Source organism: Nicotiana attenuata, chromosome 2 (assembly GCF_001879085.1).
Source record: "Nicotiana attenuata strain UT chromosome 2, NIATTr2, whole genome shotgun sequence".
Lineage (NCBI taxonomy): Eukaryota > Viridiplantae > Streptophyta > Magnoliopsida > Solanales > Solanaceae > Nicotiana > Nicotiana attenuata.
The window spans coordinates 66,958,206-66,981,429 of record NC_031990.1 but is presented as its reverse complement, the minus strand read 5'-3'; positions in this window follow the sequence as shown (position 1 = coordinate 66,981,429).

Below are 23,224 nucleotides of genomic sequence, written 5' to 3'. Positions count from 1 at the left end.
TGCCAAGTCTGGATCGTTTTATGTTCGAGGCACTATCCGTAAAGAGGGTCCAGATTCACGAAGATGTTCCCGAGTTTACCAACAACTCCTTTTCGACTAGGGGTATTAGGGCCGGTGTAAAGTCGGCTACGAAGTCTGCCAAAATTTGGGATTTAATAGCCGTTCGGGGTTGATATTTGATATCGCTCGCTAATTTCGATGGCCCATTTGGCCAATCGTCCGGAGAGTTCGGGTTTATGCATTATATTTTATAAAGGGTAGGTTGTCACAACACATATAGGATGGCACTGAAAATATGGTTTCAGTTTCCTAGAGGCACTTAGTAAGGCGAGTGCCAACTTTTCTAGGTGAGGGTATCTAGTTTCGGCCTCACCTAAGGTCCTAGTGACATAATAAATCAGAAATTGCGTACCTTGTTCTTCTCAGACTAGGACTTCTTTTACCACTACTTCTGATACCGCTAGGTACAAGTACAGTCGTTTGTCCGCCCTCAGTGTGTGAAGCACTAGTGGGCTCGATAAGTATCGCTTAAGTTCCTCTAAAGCTTGTTGACATTCTGGAGGTCCATGTGAAGTTGTTCTTCTATTTCAGCAACGAGAAGAATCGATGACTTCTATCAGACGACCTCGAGATGAATCGACCAAGGGCTGCAATGCGCCCGGTTAGCCTTTGTACAACCTTCACATTATCCACTACCGTGATATTCTCGATAGCTCTGATCTTATCGGGTTGATCTCGATTCCCCGATTGGACACCATAAATCCGAGAAACTTGCTGGACCCGACCCCGAATGCGCATTTTTCTGGATTCAGCTTCAAGTCGTACTTTTTCAATATACTGAAGGTTTCTTGCAAGTGCTTTAAATGGTTCTCTGCTCGCAGGGACTTAACTAGCATATCGTCAATATAAACTTTCATGGTTTTTCCTATTTATTGTTCGAACATTTGGTTTACTAGTCGTTGGTAAGTAGTACTGGCATTTTTTAATCCGAATGGCATTACGTTATAGCAGTACGTGCCATATTTAGTGATGAAAGAGGTTTTTATTGGTCGCCCGGGTTCATCCGTATTTGGTTGTGCCCGGAATAGGCATCGAGAAAACTCAGAGTCTCGTGGCCGGCCGTGGCGTCGATCATGTGATCGATGTTAGGAAAAGGGAAAGAATTTTTGGGGCATGCTTTATTTAGGTCTTTATAATCTACACATGTTCTTAGTTTGTTCCCTTTCTTGGGAGCCACGACTACGTTTGCTAACCATTCCGGAAATTTGACCTCCCGGATGGACCCTATTTTAAGGAGCTTAATTACCTCGTCCTTGATGAAGGAATGTTTGATCTCGGAATGGGGTCTCCTTTTTTGTTTCACCGAGCAGAACGTCGGGTCCAAGCTCAACTTATGAGTAGTGATCACCGGTGGGATCCCTGTCATATCGAGATGGGACCAAGCAAAACAATCCATATTAGCTATAAGAAATTGAATAAGTTTTTCCCTTATCTCGGGAGTTAACCACGTGCCCAGGTATATCTTCCAATCGGGAAAATGGTCTATCAACACGAACTGCTCTAGCTCTTTGACCGTTGACTTGGTAGCGTCGGAATCATCGGGGGCGATAAAAGATCGAGGAAACCCGAAGTCACATCTTCGTCAATCCCTTGTTTATCCGGCTGGGTCGAAGCTGGCACCGATAATTGCTATTTGGCTTCTTATTTTGCTTTCGAACCTGAGTCTTTTATCGATGAGAGTGTTGATATCGGAATTACTTCATCGACTTCAAACATCTCCTTTGTAGCGGGTTGTTCCCCGTAAACCGTCTTTATCCCCTCCGGTGTTTGAAATTTTAATACTTGGGGAGGGTCGAAGGTACATCCCTTATGTTGTGAATCCATGGTCTCCCGAACAGTGCGTTGTATCACATGTCCCCCTTTATTACATATAACTTGGTTTCCTGGATAGTACAGGCAACGTTTACCAGCAAAGTTATTACTCCCTTAGTAGTTTCGCAAGCCATGTTGAATCCATTCAGTACTCAAGCCGCTGGTACGATTTGGTCTTGCAAGCCGAGTTGTTCTACGACCCTCGATCGATGATGTTGGTCGAGCTGCCTGGATCAATTAGCACATGTTTAACTCTAGTTTTATTCATAAGTACAGAGATTACCAGTACAGAGATTACCAGTGCATCATTATGAGGTTGCATGATTCCTTCCGTGTCCTCGTCGTTGAAAGATAGAGTCCCTTTTGGTATGTAATCCCGAGTCCATTTTTATCTTGTGATTGACACCTTGGTGCGTTTCATTATCGGACATTGGGGAACATCGACCCCTCCGATGTTCATATGGATGACGTGTTGGGGTTCGTCTTGTCTGCTTTGTTTGTTGGAATCTCTATTTTTGAAGTGGTTCTTAGCTCGGTCACTCAAAAATTCTTGAAGATGACCGTCGTTGAAAAAATGGGCTACTTCCTCCCTTAGTTGCCCGCAATCCTTCGTCCTGTGGCCATGTGTGCCATGATATTTGCATATTTTGTTGGGATCCCTTTATGCTGGATCAGTTTGCAAAGGTCGAGGCCACTTGGTATCTTTGATGCGTCCAATGGCCGATACAATGGCAGCTGCGTCCATACTAAAGTTGTATTCCAACAATCGTGGTGCTTCTTTGGGACTGATAGCTCTATCGAAGCCGTTTTTACTCATAAGTCCTCGTGAACTTTGACGTCGATCATTTCTTCTCTTATTCCGTGCAAAATTTCACCCAGATCCACTGCCTCTACGATCTCCATTGCACGGTAGATATCGATCTCTATTCGACCTTGGTTCTCGGTCCATATCCCTCTTGATTCTATCTACGGGTATGATAGGATAAACGGACACAGAAGAAGCCCCCAGTTGATCATCCTCAACCCTAATCTTTGAATGCTACAGATTGTGCACATCGGCCCAAGTGACAGCTAGGTATTCGATCAAATTCTGCTTCAGCTGCTGTGAAGCCACTAAACTTCGAACATTGAGACCTTGAGCGAAAGCTTAAACATCCCAATCGTCGGTGACCGGCGGCAAATCTATTTGTTCTATTTGGAATCGAGATACGAATTCTCTAAGCATCTCATTGTCCTTCTACCTTACCTTGAAAATGCCCGACTTCCTGGTTGCGATCTTAATGGCCCCGGCGTGTGCCTTTACGAAAGAATATGCAAGCATAGCAAACGAGTCAATAGAATTAGGCGGTAAGTTATGATACCATATCATAGCACTCTTCGATAGAGTCTCCCCGAATTTCTTCAACAAGACGGATTCGATCTCGTCATCTTCCAAGTCATTTCCTTTGATAGCACACGTATAGGAGGTGACGTGTTCATTTGGATCAGTCATCCCATTATATTTAGGAATCTCGGGCATACGGAACTTCTTGGGGATTGGCTTCGAAGCCGCACTGAGGGGGAAGAGGGGAAGGTTTTTGTACAAACGTTTTGGAATCTAGTCCTTTCAGTATTGGTGGTGCTCCCGGGATCTGGTCGACCTTGGAATTATAGGTTTCCACCTTCTTGTCGTTATCCCCGATATTCTTTTCCCCTGTCTCGATTCGCTTTGTTAGTTCTTCGAGCATATTTATGATAGCAGCGTTGGTCTTTGATTACTTCTAGTTCGACCTCTTCGAAGTCGATTCGACCATGTGTGTGATTTCCTGGGATGGCTCGGGTTCAAGCCTACTCGGTGTGTGGTTCTGATTTTGGAGCTGGGCTGTCGCCGCCTGTTGAGCCTACAACATTTCGAAGATCACCCGCAAGCTGATCCCTCCATCTTCACCACCATGTGCGCTCTGAGTGGCTGATCGGGCATCCCTGCGGACGCTGCTTTCGGGATCCACTGCCAAATTTCCATTGATGGCTACATGTGAACTGATATCGATTGGATCTACAGCCGGAATTCCATCGAGGCCAGCAGGGGGTACAACGTTTCCTGGTGCAATGTTCTCATTTTCGCCATGGTGGCCGAGATCATTATCAATGTGTTGAGGTGTTGACTGAGAGTATGACATTTTTTAATCCTGTAATCAAAGATACTTCAAAGAACAAGTGTAAAATGTTGTGCGTTACGAAAGTTTTGTACCAGGTAATCACTAATATCCTTAACCCCACGGTGGACGCCAAACTGTTTACCCTAAAATCAGATAACAATTGAATTGATACGCGATTTCAAGGACACGTGGTATAACTTGGAATATATTAAGAAGAATAGATTAGTATCGAAATAAACAATTAAAGAATAAATTCAAACCATACAAATTGAACAACCTTAGCCTTCGAGTTCAATCACCCATGGACCAAATATATATTGACTGACTTAAGAACAGAATAACAAGACAATGATAACTAGATAATGACAGTATATTGCTTTGTATTGTGTGAATATGATGTAATGACAGTATATTGCTTTGTATTGTGTGAATATGATGATCTTTTACAAATGATCAGACCCTCTTTATATAGTAAGGGAGTCCTACTCTTGATACAATTCTAAAAACAGTAAGAAATCTCATGATTAGCTAATTAATCGGCCCTTCTTGATACGTGCCGAGATTTTCGCCGGGATCCTCGCCTGATCGCGAATATTTTGGCTTTCTGTTATTTGGCTCGATAGGCTTTCATCGATCTTGCTCGCTCTCTATCCCGCTCGGTCTCGATCTTGGCTGATCTCGATCTCGATCGGTCTCTGGGTCACGAGCTCGGCAATCTAACTTCGCATCACGGTCCAATATGACATGGGCTCGAACCTTGGCCCGCCACATCCCGTTCTCGATTAGTCATACAAAAAGGGCAAGCCCGATTTTGACCGTATACAATGGGTGCACCATTGATTTTATATTTAGTTTGATGATATAAAATTTTGCTGCCATAACAACTTACGAACAAAAAATAGTTAATTTTATTATCACAAAAATAAATCATGAGTTTAGCTTTCATACTTTGAAAATGATCCATAATAGCATCATTAAGAAAAATAATTTTGAAGGGATTCAATCCCATGACCTTAAGTTACGGAGGAATAAGGGGCCAAAACCAGTGAACCACTTTGTCTCATTTGACCATGGGCGCCATCAAGTAATAATAAGTCATTTTTCGCAAATTACGTACATAATATATATAATTGATATCGTTGGAGGATCACGGGTTCACGTGAATCAAGATCTACACCGTGGATCCGCCCTGTCTTGCCATCATCATTGGATTAAACACTTCCAAATATGTTTGAGACTACGCATCCTCTATATCAAACACAAGTGTATTCAACCGTCATATGCAACTTCAGAATTTAATCAAAATAAGAAGATCGCAATGTGACTCAATACCTTCACAGAGCCATATTTATTGTAGATGAACCGGCAGTGGCTCGTCGATCATTTTATCTATCAGATTAAAATATCAAGGACAATATGGGAAGTCGCAGAACTCATCATGTCCAAGGTGCCAAAATTGCTATGGACTGAATTACCTATGGCCAACCTGTTTTCATAGGTATAGTCATACTACGTACGAACATATCTGATCTGCGTATTAATTCGTCTCACCATATTACACCTAATCTTACTAGCTTTCAACATAGAGAGGATTACAAAGGTATGCTAACATGAACTTGATCCAAAAACTTGAACGACATTCTCCATGTTCCTCCATTATATGTGTTCTTTGAATATCATCCTTTTTTCCTTTTCAACAACCGAGTACTCAAGACAATTCTTCTTTTAAGTCAGATTAATTTGTGGGGGTGGGGGTGGGGGGGTGGGGGGGGGGGTGGACTCTATAATCTATCACTTTAGTCTTCGTCCAAGCCCTTCTCAGCTCTTTTAACGACCAAGACCTTTTTATCCGGATGGTTTCTCAGACTAGGACACCTTTACCAATGCATGTTAGAAAATACATCATTTTCTTGTCAATTCTATCAATTATCCTTATAATGCTAGTCAACTTAGTAAGTCACACAAAATTTATCTTTCTATTACTAGTAAAAAAAATATTTCAGTTTTACAACTGCTCTTTGTTGATGTTTGGGATCTAGCCCCATCTTTATCTTCTGATGGTCACAATTTTGTTTTTAGCTTCTATTGATAATTATTTAAACTACGCATCGGATTCCAATAGCTCTCAAGTCTGATGTTGTTCAAATCTTTAAAACTTTGGTTGAATGTCAGTTTAGGATTAATATTATGTGGGGCCAATCTAAATAAAAAGTAATTAAAAAAAAAGATAACAACTTGTTGCAATGGCAATAATCTAGTTGCAACAAGGCTGACACCAAAACCAAAGCTTGGACGTTGGCAATTTGCAAGCATTTTGATTGGCTGAAAGTTTGGCAAGTTTTCCTATATATAGGAGCTCAATCCTTCTATTTTCGTACACCAAAATCAGAGAGAACGCAATAGAGTGTAGAGATAAATAAAGAGTGAGAGTAATATCGCAGTGAAATGTTTAAAATGAAAAATGTTATTTCTTTCAAAGTTGTAGTAGTTTTTTGACACTACCAAGTTGTAATATTATAGTGATATTATATTGCTCTTCTCGGGTATTGTATTTTACCCCGTTAAAAGATTTGGTGTTGTTGTTACTCTCTTGTAGTATTATTATTTATCGTAAATATTATTTTTTCCAACAACGTGGTATTAGAGCTGTGGCGAATAATAGTCCGCTATCTTTTCAGTAGTCCCGTCTCACAAACGATAATTATGAGAAATGATGTATACGTACGAAAGACATTCTTGCCTCCCAGGATGTGTGGGAAATCGTAGACAGAAGGTATGCAAAACCCTAAACAAGAAGCTCTGCTTCCAAATGAAAAATATGTCTTGGCAAAGACAAGAAATAAGGGTCAACAAGCCTCACACTCATCCACCAATATTTAGATGATGCCATGTTTGAGAAGGTGGCCGATGCTACCACCTCAAAGGAAGCTTAGGAGATTTTACAAAATTCTCTCCAAGGAGTTGACAAGGTGAGTGTTGATACCTGATTTTTTTCTATAATACTTTGTAAGTGCATATATACCTTCAAAACTATGCATTAACATCGATTGATATTTTTCCATAAATTCTATATTTTTAAATTAATTTATCCTAGTATTTTATTTATATAAATAATTACAAAATTATATCACAAATGACTTTATAGCATTTCATGACTTAATATTACTATTTATAGTCATATTAAGTTTAAATTATTTCACAAATGGCCAGATTTATACTTTTTGGTTACAATTGCAATAACTTTGCAATTATAGCCCATGCGTATATTATTACATTATCTTGCCACAAAATGGCTCATTGTATTTTTTAAATGTTGAGTAATTATTTTAAAACATTTTTATGCATGAAAATTATTTTTATAATTTGCTAATTATTTTATAAAATATTTTCATAAGTTATTTGGGATATTTAATAAATAGCCCTTTTATTCCCAAACCTAACCCCTCTCTAACCAGCCCAAACCCTTTAAATTTGGCCCAATCCCCTTAGGCCCACGTATGTACGCCCCGACCCAATACCCGGTTTCAATCCTGACCGTTGATCATTCAGATCAACGGTCCACATTTCCCTTACCATAATTAAACCTAAACGGCCCCCCAAACCTTTCCATTCTCTCCCTCACCCGCCGTTATCATCTCCCTCTTCTCTCAAACTCTCTCAACCTAACCCTAATTCTAAGCGCCATCACCGGCATAAACCTCCACGTCATGAGGCTTCCATGGCTTCTCCGACCAGCCCTGGCCTTCTACACGCCATGGCTCTTTGATTTCTTGGATCCTTGAGAAGATCTCAAAGAACCTAGCTGGTTCTGGTTTGAAACTTTATCTATTAGCCTGTCTCAGGCCATTTTTCGATTGTGAGTAAGAACTTCTCTTTATTTTGTTACGAATCTATGGGTTCTTGACCTATTCTCTCATCTCTACTACTTTTCTGAAAAACCCGAGTCCGTTACTATCGATCCTTCTCTGATCTGTATAGATCTGGGGTGATTCGAGCGCTATCGTGTGTTTTCCTTTAAAAAAATTCTGGGTTAATTAATTATTCCGACTTTATCGCTCTTCCTGAACTAGGGTTCATCCCAAATTGTTTTTCAAAGGTCTTTCTGACTTCTAAGTTTTTAATTAATTATTCTTTCACCTTCTTGAATGATTTTTGCAAGAGCATTCGAATCCTAGTTGATTCTATGTATTATACTGATTTTTCCAATCTTTGCTTCGATTTTAGGTACTTTCTGCGTTACCTTGCTCTATTTCTTGGACTTAAACATTTTTTCCTTGTCGAATCCATTATTCTGTGGTTTTTGCCCTAATAAATCTCTATTAGGGCTGGAATCTGTATTTTCGACTAATTTCTATGTTTCTGTGATGTTTTACTTAGTCCATTTTTCTATTTATGGAAGTTGATATTTCTTTCCAGAAATCAGTATTATTTTTGAAAGTCTGGTTGATTGATTTGCTCTGGTAAAGATTCGTGTGCATAATTCTTGTTGTTTCCCTGTTTACGACCTTAATTGGTCATCTCTGCCTTATTTTATTGCATGTATAATTGCAGGTTCTTACTGATTCCTTTACATAGTGTAATTGGAATTCTTTCCTTAATTAATCCCCTATTATTACCGTTTGATCAATTACCCTTGATTAAAGGAGTCTATTCTGAACTCCTTTATGTGATTGGATTCTGTGACTTCCTTAATTGACTGAATGATGATTCCTTTACCTTGTTTGTTCCATTCCTATATTTCTACATAAACACTCTTATTCTACCTCTCAACACACGAACTAAGTTCAGAATACACACACACACACACTCAAACTCTCTCTCTTCTTTCTCTGTTACTTGTGCTAACTGTTGGTCTAGCCGGCTGAAAGACAAGGTTAGACAGTGGAATTACACTTGCTTTACGTTTTGCACTTTGCTTCTCTAACTGGTATGTCTCCAGTTCAATTCTGAAACTCAAACTCTATGTGTTCCATGTTTTGCACTAGTTCGATTTGCTATGTATTTATTTTATCTTCTTGTTTACTGCTTTACTCAGCATGTCTAAATTCTGTCCTCCTTTGTTCAAATGTGCAATCAGTATGTCTGGGTCTCACTTGTTTGTTTGATACTTGGCCAACATGTTTATTTAGTCTCTATTTACTCTCTTTAATTGGTGTGATCATGTCGATAACTTAGTTGTCTAATCTACTTGGTTGATCCTAATTAGTATGCACTTTGTCTTCAACATGACTATTTCACTATATTCTATGCATGTGTCTTAATTGCTTCTTATCATGACTAACTTGTTAAGTCTCTGAACTAGTAGATTCATGTTTGTTCTGTACAGTTGTTGCTCCATGTGTTTGAACTCTCTATGTTCCCAACCCCCTTGACCCCTGTTTGTAAAGCTGATTGCTGAGTGATTGTGAGTTTGAGCACTCTAAGTTTGTGTGACTGTATGTCTGCTCTTCTCAAAATTGATTTCAAGACTGTTTTCACCCCTAGCATCTTCCTGAAAACTGTTTCTATTCCTGAAAATTTTTTCACTTCTAAAATTGTCTCTACACTATTTTACTAAGTTTTTCAAAACTATGTCTAGCACTCTCACTCTACTCTTAGACTATTAAGTTCTGTCCCTCTAGTATGTGTACTGCTTAGGGATCCTTGAGATTCCTCTGAACTCTGGCACACCAAGGCTGGCTCTTCCACACTGCGCATAACCAGTTCTCTATTTTAAGAAAGGTCTTGGTGTGAGTACTGCCCAGGATCCCTGAGGTCCTTAGGAAACTTTGACACACCAGGACATACTATTGGCTATGAGATTCTTGGCATCTGAGATGTTTTTGAAGGCCTGGCATCCCCAAGTTTACTTTAGGCCTAATTCAGGATCCCTATAGTATAGTTTACATTTATTTATAACATTCATTCGATCCTGGTCTGTAATAATATTCTTTGTAAACAGATATTGGGATAATTAGTAAAAAGGGGAGGGTTCCTATACCATTTTGTGGGAAAACCGGGTAGAAATCATGCTTTAGGTTTATATTATGTTGATTTGCAGTAGAAATCATGCTTTAGGTTTATATTATGTTGATTTGCAATAGAAATCATGTCTTAGGTTTAGATTATGCAATAGATATCATGCCTCTAGGTTTGCTATGCCTATTTGTATTAAAAACCATGTCGTAAATCTGTGCATTAGATATCCTGCCTTAGGATAATCATGTTTACTGATTTTGCCTATTAGAAAACATGTTATAGGCTCATCATTCTATTATCATGAAAACTCTGTTTCTGCACAAGTCGTAATCACCCAAAAATCTGTTGTTAAAATCACCGCTATAATCATGTTTAATAAAATGACCATCTCTCTCTGTGCATTAGAAATCCTACCTTAGGACTCTGTTTACATTTTCTTTAAATCGTATCTATGTCGCTTAAATAATTATCTATAAAGAGGTTTAAAGACAGCCCCAACACATAGATATCATGTCCTAGTATAAATATGTATGAAATCAGCTTTTTGTAACATTCAGCACCTAGACCAGCATGCCTATAGGATTTAATAAAACTCAAGCTATTTAACTAATTCCCAGAATTCTGTTTTAGAGAGCATGTTTATAGGGGTACAACAGATCCACACCTAGGCAAGCCTTAGGTAATTAAGGGTTTCATAAAACTGCAAAATGATGTTGTGTTTGTAAAATTGTCCAGGTTTAACAGGTTCTAAAATCAGTAGGCAAACTGAGCAGGTTATATCACTTCGCTTTAAAACAATGCTGCATATTCTATGTTTGTGAGGCTCATTTAGATACCCTGTTCTAGGACTTCTCTGAAATTACTTGAAATCTGTGTTAAGGACGTGCTACTTATTTGTTTATGTGTGGAGGTAAATATGAGCCCCCTTTAACTGTTTCTCTATTTGACAGTCCTATATGTTCTTTGTTGTTTCTTAGATTTTACCCTTTAGACACCTTAAGAAAGTCTAGAACTGCCTAAAATTAGAGGTCGTAAACACCTCTAGGACCACAAGGAAGGGACGGGTAAAGCACGCTTAGAGTTCGTTAATTAAAAATTGCTTATATAACCGCTAAGGGGAGGGTAATGGGTAGTAAAAGGATATGATGACCTGTGCGCTAATGTCACGTGTAAACCCTCTATTTGAGGAAGGCTTACCGGGTATTGTACAGATGTGATCCTATAGGCTAACCAACTTAGGACTTCCCTTCCTTTATTTACATATGTGTGCTCAGACTGCCTAAACTTCCTTTATTTATATATGTGTGTTTAGGCTGCCTAAACTTTCTCTATTTACATATGTGTGCTCAGACTGCCTAAACTTCCTTTATTTGCAAATGTGTGCTTAGACTGCCTACCTGTTAAATGACTAATTCTCATAATTAAGTTCGGGCGGAACCCACTGTTGTGGACCGCGAGGGGTGCCTCACACCTTCCCCTCAAGGTTATTTGGAGCCCTTACCCTAATCTCTGATAATGCAAACTAGTTATATGAGTTAATCACTCTAGGTGCCCTAACACACGACTCTTCAAATACCCAATTCCCAACAGGAAATGAGTTGTTCCCAATGAATGTCGAAACCCAAACTTCGCGAAGGAAAAAGAGGGTACGACAGTGAGGAAGGTAAAACTTCAAACTCTAAGGGCTGATTTTGAAGTTTTAAAAATGAAAGAATCCGAATGCATTTCGGATTATTGTTCAAAAGTGAAGGTTGTTTAAAACAATTAAGAGAGGACATAGAAGATATCCGTGTGGTAGAAAAGATCTTCTGCACTTTAACACCTAAATTTAATTTTGCAGTGTGTGATATTGAGGAGTCTAAAGATTTAGACTCAATGACGGTTGAGAAACTGGAGGGCTCTTTACAAGCCCATGAAGACAAGAAGTTCCACTGGAGCAATTCTTAAAACTCAGGCATCCTTTAAGGATTATGGAGGTGGAAAAAGTTATCGAGGGAGTGAACGAGGAAGTGGTTGTGGAAGTCATGGAAGATGAAGAAGTAATGGTAACAACATCAATAATGAAGTTAAGATTCACCAAACATTCAGAGGTCCTGGTCATGGATAAAGAGGAGGAAGAGGACGTGACTACTATCAAAAAAAAAATAATGGACAAAGGTGTGACAAATCAAAAATTGAGTGTTATAATTGTCATAAATTTGCCCATTACTCTTGGGAATGTCATTGCAATGTTGAAGAAAAATCTAACCTTGTTGAGGACAAGAAAGAAGAAGAGGAGTCAACATTGTTGCTGGCACTCAGAGAAGAAGACATGGATGATTGTAGCTCGTGGTATTTAGACAATGGAGCAAGCAATCATATGTGTGGATGCAGAGTGAAGTTTGCGGAGATTAGTAAAATGGTGAGAGGTAGTGTTCCTTAGAAGATACCTCAAAGATTCAAATTGAAGGAATAGGTACGATTCCAATCTCCTATAAAAATGGTGGCCGCAAGTTAATTCAAAATGTCTATTACGTGCCAAAATAAAAAGTAATATTTTGAGTTTCGGACTACTTCTTGAAAAGGGATATGACATCCACATGAAAATGTTGGTTTAGGGATTTAGGTAAGAATTCTAATTGCTAAAGTGCATATGGCAAAGAATAGATTATTTTCTCTAAATCTTAAGACAATTGATGCAAAATGTTTGAAGGCTAATGTGCAAGATGAATCATGGTGTTGGCACATGCGATTTGGAAACATTTGAATTTTGAAGCACTCAAATCAATGGAGAAAAAGAACCTGGTGCATGGGATGCCATCAATCAACTGTGTGAAGCTTGTCTACTTGAAAAACATTCACGGAGAAATTTTTCGAAGGAGTCCATCTGTCCATGTCAAGAGCAACTAAACCGCTCCAGCTTGTTCACATTGATGTGTGTGGACCAATCAATCCACCTTCCTTTGATAAAAGTAAATACTCTCTGCTATTCATTAATGACTTTAGTAGAAAAATATGGGTTTATTTCTTGAACAAAAATGCTCAAGTTTTTGTTGCCTTTAAAAATTTCAAAGTACTTGTGAAAAAAGAAAGTGGATATGAAATTAAAGCTTTAAGATCTGATAGAGGAAGAGAATTCACTTCAAAAGAATTTAATAAATTTTGTCAGTCTCATGGAATTCGTCGCCCTCTAACGGTACCTTATTCACCCAAACAAAATAGGGTTGCAGAGAGAAAGAATCGAACGATTCTTAATATGGCTAGGTGTATGTTGAAACCTAGAAGTATGCCCAATGAATTTTGGGCCGAAGCTATTTCTTGTGCAATTTATTTGACCAACAAGTCTCCAACAAGAAATGTTAGAGATCAAACTCCTCAAAGAGCATGGAGTGGAAGAAAGCCAACTGTCAAGCTTTTGAGAATCTTTGGGAGCATAGCCTATGCTCATGTGCCACAACAAGGGAGAGCAAAGATTTGCGATCGAAGTGTCAAGCATGTGTTTGTTATCTATGATACAAGTTCAAAAGGATACAAGTAATATAACCCAAGCAGCGGCAAGGTGGTGGTAAGTCGTGATGTTGAATTTAATGAAGAATTGACATGGAATTGGAAAGTTCAGGAAGAAACTTCATATGATATTCTTCCATACTTTAGAGATCAAGAAGAACCAGAGGCCGTGGATTTGAAGATTTTCAGAGATTGAGATCAAGACATGGAATAAAGAAGAAAAATCATAATTTAAAGGAGAGATTTATGGGGCCAATCTAAATAAAGAGTAATTAATCAAAAGATAACAACAAGTTGTGATGGCAATTTGTTGCAATAATGGCTGAAACAAGTATCAAGTTGCAACAAGGCTGAAACCAAAACCAAGCTTGGACATTGGCAAATTGCAATGAATCAAGCATTTTGATTAGCTGAAAGTTTGGCAAGCTCTCCTATAAATAGGAGCTCAATCCTTCCATTTATATACACCAAAATCAGAGAGAACGCAATAGAGCGTAGAGAGAGTAATCAACAAATTGTAGTATGTGAGATAAATAAAGAGTAGAGAGTTAATATCATAGTGAGATATTCAAAATAAAGAATGTTATTTCTTTCGAAGTTGTAGTAGTCTCTTGACACTACCAAGTTATAATATTATAGTGATATTATATTACTCCGCTCGAGTATTGTATTTTATCCCGTTAAAAAATTTGGCATCCCTGTTACTCTTTGTAATATTACTATTTATCGTGAATATTATTCTTGGACGAGATACTATTTTTCGCAATATATCAAATCTATTCAATCTGACTAGAGAGGGAAATTTCGTGCTTTATCACCCATTGGAACTAAGTTGGCATTGCTGATCAAATATCTGGCACTGACACCCATGAACAACGAGTCAAAAAAGAGCTTTAATAGCGTCACTATCGTCAAGACTGAATTAAGTCTCATTGCTCATAGTTTTAAACCTCTCTATACTTTGCATTTGAATTTGCGGTCTTTCTAAATAATAGACTAACATCTTCAACAAACAATAATTTTACATAGTCTCCATATTGCTAGTTCTTGAACGTTTATGTGTTATTTTTGTGGGGTCCATCCTCATAAATTAAAAAGAAAAGGAGGATGTCAGGTGCTAAAATAAGTTTTGACTAAATTGATTTTGGAATTAATTTTCAAGTGTGCTAATTGGCAAGTTGGCGATAACAGGTTATAGGAAATTGCAAATTCAATTTTTTGATGGGCTGAAGTGGGAGAATAGTTCTCCTATAAAAGGAGCTATTCTGCTTCTCCTTCGAGAACACTGAAAAAGAAATCTCATAGACAGTTGTGAAATAGGAAATAGTCTATGCGGAAAAAATATAGAGAGTGTGAGCTGTGTTATAGTGAGGTGATATTAGGCTATATAGACGATATTTACACCTTAAGTATACCATGCTTTATTGTTATTTTACAAGCGAAATGATAACAAAATGCTCTAATTGGTGTTCTTTTGCTTCGCAGGGACTAATCCAAGTTAGGACGAAGTATGGAGTGCTTTGGAGTCAATAACGTGAAGAAAACATCAAATCAAGAAGCACCCGAGCGGAACGAAGCAAGAAGTGGAGTGCGTTGGAATCTACCGCGACCGCGGTGGACCGCGGTTGGACCGCGGCAAGCCAAAACGCGAGGTAGAATGTTTGCCTCTCACCGCGGTCGCGCTGCAGTCGCGGTGAACTGTGCTGTTGCCCAGAACTTTTAGGATCAAAGTGTAAATCGGGAAAAACTTATTCCAAACCCTTAATAGCTAAAGAAGCTCGCCCAAGAAAGCATCAAGCTTGTTTTTAGACTACTTTGGAGGCAAGAACAAGTGTGAGAAGAGCAACCAAACATTAGAGTTTTTCTATCTTCTTTATTATTGCAATTACACATTATGAATAATTTAGTAGTTTTATCTTGTTTTGTTATGAGTAGCTAATTCCTTAGTCTAGGGTTTTGATGGAACCTATTGAAGGATGAACTTCTTGTTATGTTAATATGGTTTGCCCAGTTTACTCTCTATTTGTTCAACTACGTTCTTGTTGTAGTTAATTGACATGATCCTCAATTAGCTGTGCCTATTTAGTGTGCATAACTCGGGAGAGAGTGCATATTTAGGTAATTATTGAACAACACCACTCCCAAAGTACATGAGGGATCAATAACCGAGGGTTTAAAGGCGGGATTAGGGATAACAAAGCCTTGGGTGCAATCTAAAATGAGCTGTAATAAACAAAGCCAGCTAGCGTAGCTCGGGAGAGTGCGTCTAGTAAATTGTCGTGATTACTCGGGAGAGATTTACGGTAATAAGAGTGCTCATGATTGATAGAGACGACTAGGCAATTCTATGTGAAAACATAATCAGAGAGTATCCATCAAAGTGGGGGAAAATTATAAACTTTGAATCTATTCTCTTAACTGTTTACACCTTAATCATAGTTAGTCTTTATTCGCTTAATTACCTTTATTCTTAGTTAGTAGAAACATCCTCACTTGTTATTCAGAATGTTTGGGAAGTTGATTACGTAGAATTTCATAAGTCTAACGAGAGTAATTGATAGGTTAATTCCTTGTGGGTTCGACTTTGGGCTAAATACTCAGATTATATTTGCAACGCCCGCTTAGTCCTTTTTATAAGGCATAGTTGGGCGAGATCAGAACCCAACATAATTAGTTAATGAGAAACTATGTTAAATGTTTTAAAAGGCGGGGGCGTGAGGCGAGGCATTTTACCTCTGAAGGGGCGAGGCGTAAGCCCTGAGACATAGGGAGTAAGTCACACGGATATTTTAATTTTACTAATTTCAAGAATTTTAAGATAGTATAAAATAAAAAAATAGTTATAAAAATTACATTAAAATCACAAAATTATAACAATTAATCTATTTAAAATACTTGTAAATTATAATGCGACTAATAATACGTAAAGTATGACATATATCATAATATGCAAATTAGTTGCAACGTCGTTACAACTTAAACATCAAAAGTAATGTATGCGATACGAAATATTATATGTATCTCTTAATGAGTATGAATCTTGAAAGAATTTCGATATTATAATTTAATTTTTTTTAAAATACTCCTTTTATTTAATATGCTTTCTATTTGAAAGAGAATTTATATAAAAATATAATTCACAATTTAAATATGATTCTCTAGCATTATTTATATTTTAAGTTTCAACAAGTTAATAAAGTGACACATAATTCACCATACTATACCATGATAACTAATTATTTGTAAATAGTTACTAGCTAATATTGGGCTATTAAATTAGTAAGTATTATATCTCGTAAACGTGAGAAAAAAAATATTTGGGAAAATAGTTATGAAAAAAGTTATGGACTATTATATAATAAAGACATAACAAAAGTTAATAAAATAAAATTAAAAATTTATTAACATAGCAGTCTTAGTGGATAACGTACAATAATTTTTATTTTAATTATGACATAAAATACTCTCAACTTAATGATTAAGAAAAAAGTAATTTTGAATAGTGAACGATTTATTAAGAAAATTTGAGGATTTTGCAAGGTTAATTACACACAATTGCATAAAGTTCTGTTAAGCGAGCNGCGGTCGACCGCGGCTAGGTAAGTTTTTTTTCTCTTCTTTTCTTCTTCTTTATTTTTATACTTTTTTAAATCCCCCCCCCCTAATAATATCAACACCCCACCGCCCCATCCCCTCACTTTCCCCATCTCCTCTCTCTCTCTAAACCCTAACTCCCCATCTCCTCTCTTCTTCATCTTCTTCTTCTTCTTCTTCTTCACTCCTCCCACAACCCAACCCATCTCCCCCAACCTCCATTCCTCTCACTCTCTACTCATCCTAGGTATGGCATGCTTCTACATCTCTTCTATTGTAGTTTTGTTTTATTTTTTATGCTAGTCCATGTTTTAATTGTGTAGCATTTCTAGTAGATTTTTGTTCTTTTGATTTTCAATTTTGTGGTTTCTTGTTGATGGGTTATGTGCACAATGTGTCAAGTAGTGGGTGCACAGTATTGTAGAGATGTGTATGCTTGTAGGTGTTAGACTAATTGTTGTGGGGTGAATGGAAGAAGTGCAAATTATTGATTTGGGGGATGAATTGAAGTATCCATGAGGGCTTATGTGTTAGGATAGTGTCTTGTTCACAAGGTGTTTGTGGAATTGCCCCAATGGAGTTTTAAGGGCTAATGTGACCATGGTTGTGGCGAAGTCTGACTAACCACCCGTGGTTCACACAACTCATACCCTCACTGATAGGAGATTCTGTGTTGACAGGTACAATGCAACCATCTACGAAGAGACGCACAACAGGGGCCTCTGCTAGTGGACCCGGCAGTTCTTCGCGATCTCGGGGTCAACCTAGTACGGAATAATTTGACCACACCAGGTTTGTCTCTAAGCAAGCGGAGGACCGATATAATGCCAAAGCGTCAAAGAAATTATTACCGAAGGTGCATATTGTCCGGGCAGCTTTGCAAGCGGAATGCCCGAATATCTTTGCTGAGTTGAGGAGGTGCTAGCTGGACATCTTCTTTGAGGAACTGGAGGAGGCTAATGTACAGATGGTGAGGGAATTCTATGCTAACTACCCGGAACATGTCATATGTGTGCCTGATAGGGAGATTATATGGATAAAGCGTCTGATAACATTGAACTCACAGTCTCTCAATTGGGAGGCTAAGTGTTGGCTTACCATTATCAACATCCGCTTGCTACCCTCCAGCAACACGACTGATGTCAATGGGCCACGGGAAGCGGCTATCTACAGTTTTATAACCCACCAGAACTTTGATGTCGCCCGGCTCCTCCATGATGAGATGTTCATTCGCTCACCTGGGATGCTTATAGGTTTTTACTTCCCATCTCTGGTGACCAAGTTGTGCCGTGTTGCTCGAGTCCCTGAAAACCTTAGAGTTGATGGGAAATTACCATTGAAAGCCCCGTTCCGGGCAAGCAAAATCAGAATTGGAAGAGAGTCGGTGGTGATAGTTGAGGATGATGATGAAGCTGATGAGGAGGCTGAGGTTGCTGCTGTCCCACCACCTCCAAGAATGGATGAGGCGGGCCCATCACAACCCCGCCGAAGTACCCGCCTGATAGCCGTGGATCAGGAAATGGCTGGTCTCCGCACTTCGGTCACTGACATGGGCACCCGAGTTGACACTCTGGCCACTCAACATGCCAAGTCGGAGAAAAATATTATGGGATGGCTTCGAGCGCTAGGACGAGCATGTCACCTCGATCCTAGCACCGTCTCTGATCGGGATTGAGCTTCAGGGAAGTCCCGTTACCTTACATTGCTTTCTATTTGTTGACATAGGGACATGCCAAATTTTTAAGTGTGGGGTGGGGGATGGTTGTTGTTGTATAAAGATTGTATAACTGTGTATGATGTTGCTTTCTTTCTTTTTGATTGTTTGGTATCATAGGGTCATGTAGTTAACTTTGACTTGGCCCGAAGACGGACACCTTTTGACAGGTCTCTTGAGAGACATGGGTCGAACAAAAAAAAAGAATATAAGGACTCTTTCTGATGACGGATATTTGAGATAGTTTCTTGAGGGAAGTAAGTCTAGAGAAAGGACCAAATTTTTTTTTTTATATTTTAGGTAGTGTAGTAACTCCCCCTTAGTTTTTCCTTGGGCCACGGTTCTTTTCCAAGGGTTTAGCTTGAACCGGGTGTAGGTAGTTTTTATTTTTATTTTGTTTTTAGTTTTTAGTTAGTATTAATGGGCTACAAGCTGAAATAGAAAGAGAAACCCTTGGCGTTGATTCACCTGAACACAGTAGACACTAGAGTGTAACGCTTAGTCTCAGGGGTTGACTCTTGCTAAAGTGCCTTAAAGTTGTATGTTTGTAACTGACTTGAACACTCAAAAGAGAGTGTCTTGATAAACCAATCTGGAGTGAGTCATGTGCCATGTGTGTGTGAGTTGTACTGTATTCTATGCTTTACATTTGATGCCTAGAACTTGCCCTGTGTGTCTGCAAAGCGAAATAGTAGCTTCATTCAATCGTAGAAGTGATATAGACATTTCTTTGTTAAGCCAGATATATAAAGTAAACCCACCTAAATGTAATATATCGTGTTAACCCCGTTAACCCTATAAGCCTGTTTCTTTGGCAACCACATTGCGAACCTTACCCAATTGTTTGAATTGCCATCTATTTGAACCCTGTTTACCTCCCATGAGCACTTGAATGGACTGGAAATATGCAAAAGTTAAAGTGTGGGGTGGTGGTTTGGTTTTTGGGTGGAACCAATGAAATAGAGGAAATGTGCAGTTTTTGGAAAAGTAAAAGAAGAAGCACCACTAAAAGAAAAAAAGAGAAAAAAAAGAGAGAAATGAATAGATGCAGTAGTTGGTAAGTGGTGGCTTGATACAAATGCACGTGAAGGAATGGGATGTTAAAAATAAAAATATGGGGGAACGTCTGGTTGACATAAGTGTGATCTTGAAGGTCAATGTGACTGTATTAAAAGTGCTTAGGGAGGTTAGTCACTATACACAAATATATCCTACCCGTCCCTTAGCCTACGTTACAACCAAGTGAAGTCCTAATTGATCTTAGACTGAATAGGCTCGATTAGTAGAGTAGTACACTACGGGCAAGCCTATGGTGCATCTCTGTGGCATATGAATGTTCTTTTTGAGAGTGAGCGAATTTTGTCTATTTGAGTTCCTAATTGTTCTTAATAGTATTATTTGTGGAACTACTCTCTTGTGTGATGTGAGGGCATGTGATTCACGAAAGAAAGGTAAATCTTGACTTCTGTATAGAGTGGTTTGAGTAAGTACAAATATTGCACGGCACGTGAGAGTCGACTTTTGAGGCAAAGGTTATTCACTACTAGGTGCAACGTTAGTGATTTGTTCTTGGTGTGATTTGTTAAGGGAAAAGCTTAGGGAAGGAACTTTGATAGAGTGTGGTGGATTGTTCGAGGACTAGCAATGATTTAAGTGTGGGGTGTTGATATTAGGCTATATAGACGATATTTACACCTTAAATATACCATGCTTTATTGTTGTTTTATAAGCGAAATGCTAACAAAATGCTCTAATTGGTGTTCTTTTGCTTCGCAGGGACTAATCCAAGTTAGGAGGAACTATGGAGTGTTTTGGAGTCAATAACGTGAAGAAAACATCAAATCAAGAAGCACCCGAGCGGAACGAAGCAAGAAGTGGATTGGGTTGGAATCCACCGCGATCGCGGTGGACCGCGGTTGGACCGCGGCAAGCTAAAACGCGAGGCAGAATGTTTGCCTCTCACCGCGGTTGCGCCGCGGCCGCGGTGAACTGTGCTGTTGCCCAGAACTTTTGGGACCAAAGTATAAATCATGAAAAACTTATTCCAAATCCTTAATAGCTAAAGAAGCTCGCCCAAGAAAGCATCAAGCTTGTTTTTAGACTATTTTGGAGGCAAGAACAAGTGTAAGAAGAGCAACCAAACATTAGAGTTTTTCTATCTTCTCTTTATTATTGCAATTACATATTATGAATAATTTAGTAGTTTTATCTAGTTTTGTTATGAGTAGCTAGTTCCTTAGTCTAGGATTTTGATGGAACCTATTGAAGGATGAACTTCTTGTTATGTTAATATAGTTTGCTCAGTTTACTCTCTATTTGTTCAACTACGTTTTTGTTGTAGTTAATTGACAGGATCCTATATTATCTGTGCCTATTTAGTGTGCATAACTCGGGAGAGAGTGCATATTTAGGTAATTATTGAACAACACCACTCCCAAAGTATATGAGGGATCAATAACCGAGGCTTTAAAGGCAGGATTAGGGATAACGAAGCCTTGGGTGCAATCTAAAGTGAGCTGTAATAAACAAAGCCAGCTAGCGTAACTCGGGAGAGTGCGTCTAGTAAATTGCCGTGATTACTCGGGAGAGATTTACGCTAATAAGAGTGCTCGTGATTGATAGAGACGATTAGGCAATTCTATGTGAAACATAATCGGAAGGGATTCCATCAATAGGGAAAATCATAACCTTAGATTCTTCTCTTAATTGTTTACACCTTAATCATAGTTAGTCTTTATTCGCTTAATTACCTTCATTCTTAGTTAGTAGAAACATCCTCACTTGTTATTCAGAACGTTTGGGAAGTTGATTACGTAGAATTTCGTAAGTCTAACGAGAGTAATTGATAGGTTAATTCCTTGTGGGTTCGACTCTGGGCTAAATACTCAGATTATATTTGCAACGTCCGCTTAGTCCTTTTTATAAGGCATTGTTGGGTGAGATCATGAGGTGCATAATTCAAAAGAGTGTTATTTGTTTTTTGAGCATATAAGTGGTTCCTGGAGTATTTTCTCGAAACTATAAAGTCTAAAATTCCGCATTATAGTGGATTACTTTGCTCCTCTTAGGCCCTTATTTTCCCCCCTCTAATTTAGAAGGGTTTTTCACGTTAAAATATTTGTGTCCTTGTTATTCTTATTAATTATTGTATCTCGACGTTACTTTAATATTATGAATATTATTTTATGTGGAAGGTTTATTCCCTATAACTGGTATCATAACACATATTTTTCTGTTTCACAAAAATACTATTCACGGTCGGTAATACTATACTTGGTAAAAAAAAAAATATCCTAAGTAAAGAACGAGATAGTAAAATTTATCAGAGATATTAATTCCCCAACATGGAAAAGAAGGATAAGAGATTTGATCATCCAACAAGGATTATACTAAGGCATTAGATGGTGATACCAAGATGTTCGAATACATGAAACTTGAAAATTGGACTGACTTGGATGAAAAGGCTACTAGTGCCATTAGGTTGCACGTATATGATGATGTGGTAAATAACATATTGATAAAGAAACTACATATGGCATTTGGACAAGGTTTAAAAGCCTATACATGTCCAACACTGATAAATAAATGATACCTAAAGAAGCAGTTTTACACCAACATACGGTGAAGGTACAAATGTTTTGTCACATTTAAATATGTGGGCAGCTTGCTAATCTCGAAGTAAAGATCAAGGAAGAAGATAAAGCTATCTTGCTCCTAACTCGTTTTCATCTTCCGATGATAATTTAGCAACAACTATCCTGCATGGTAAGACCACTATTGAGTTGGAGAATGTCACACTGGCTCTTCTATGCAATGAGAAGATGATAAAAAGCCTGAAAATGAAGGACATGCCCTCATCCCATAAGGTAGAGGCAGGATCCACCAAAGGGGTTCGATCAACAATGGTAAATTCAGAGCTCGTAGAAAGTTTAAGAACCAATCCCAACTAAGAGCCAAAAATAGCTACAATTGTGATCAACCAGTTCACTTTAAAAGAGATTTCCCAAATTCATGAAAGGGCAAAGATGAAAGCAGTGGCTATAAGAATGACAATAATACAATCGCCATGGTGTAAAATAACAGTGTTGTCCTCTTCATAAATGAGAAAAAGGAATGCATGCACTTGGCAAGTCCAGAGTCGGATTGGGTGATTGACACAGAAGTATCTTACCATGCCACACCAATAAGAGATCTTTTTTATAGATGTAGGACGTGATTTCAGCACTATGAGAATGGTAACACAAGTTACCCAAAAATTATAGGGACCATAGATATTTGTATCAAAGAAAATATCGGATGCACATGGTTTTTGTAACGACCGGACCTACTTTAACAAATTCTATATCTAACTTATTAATTTATCTTATGTTGTACTTTTTAAGAAATGTTACTTCCTTTTTGTCACGACCCCAAATCTCCACCTTAGAATGTCGTGGTGGCACCTAGTCCCTAAGACTAAGTA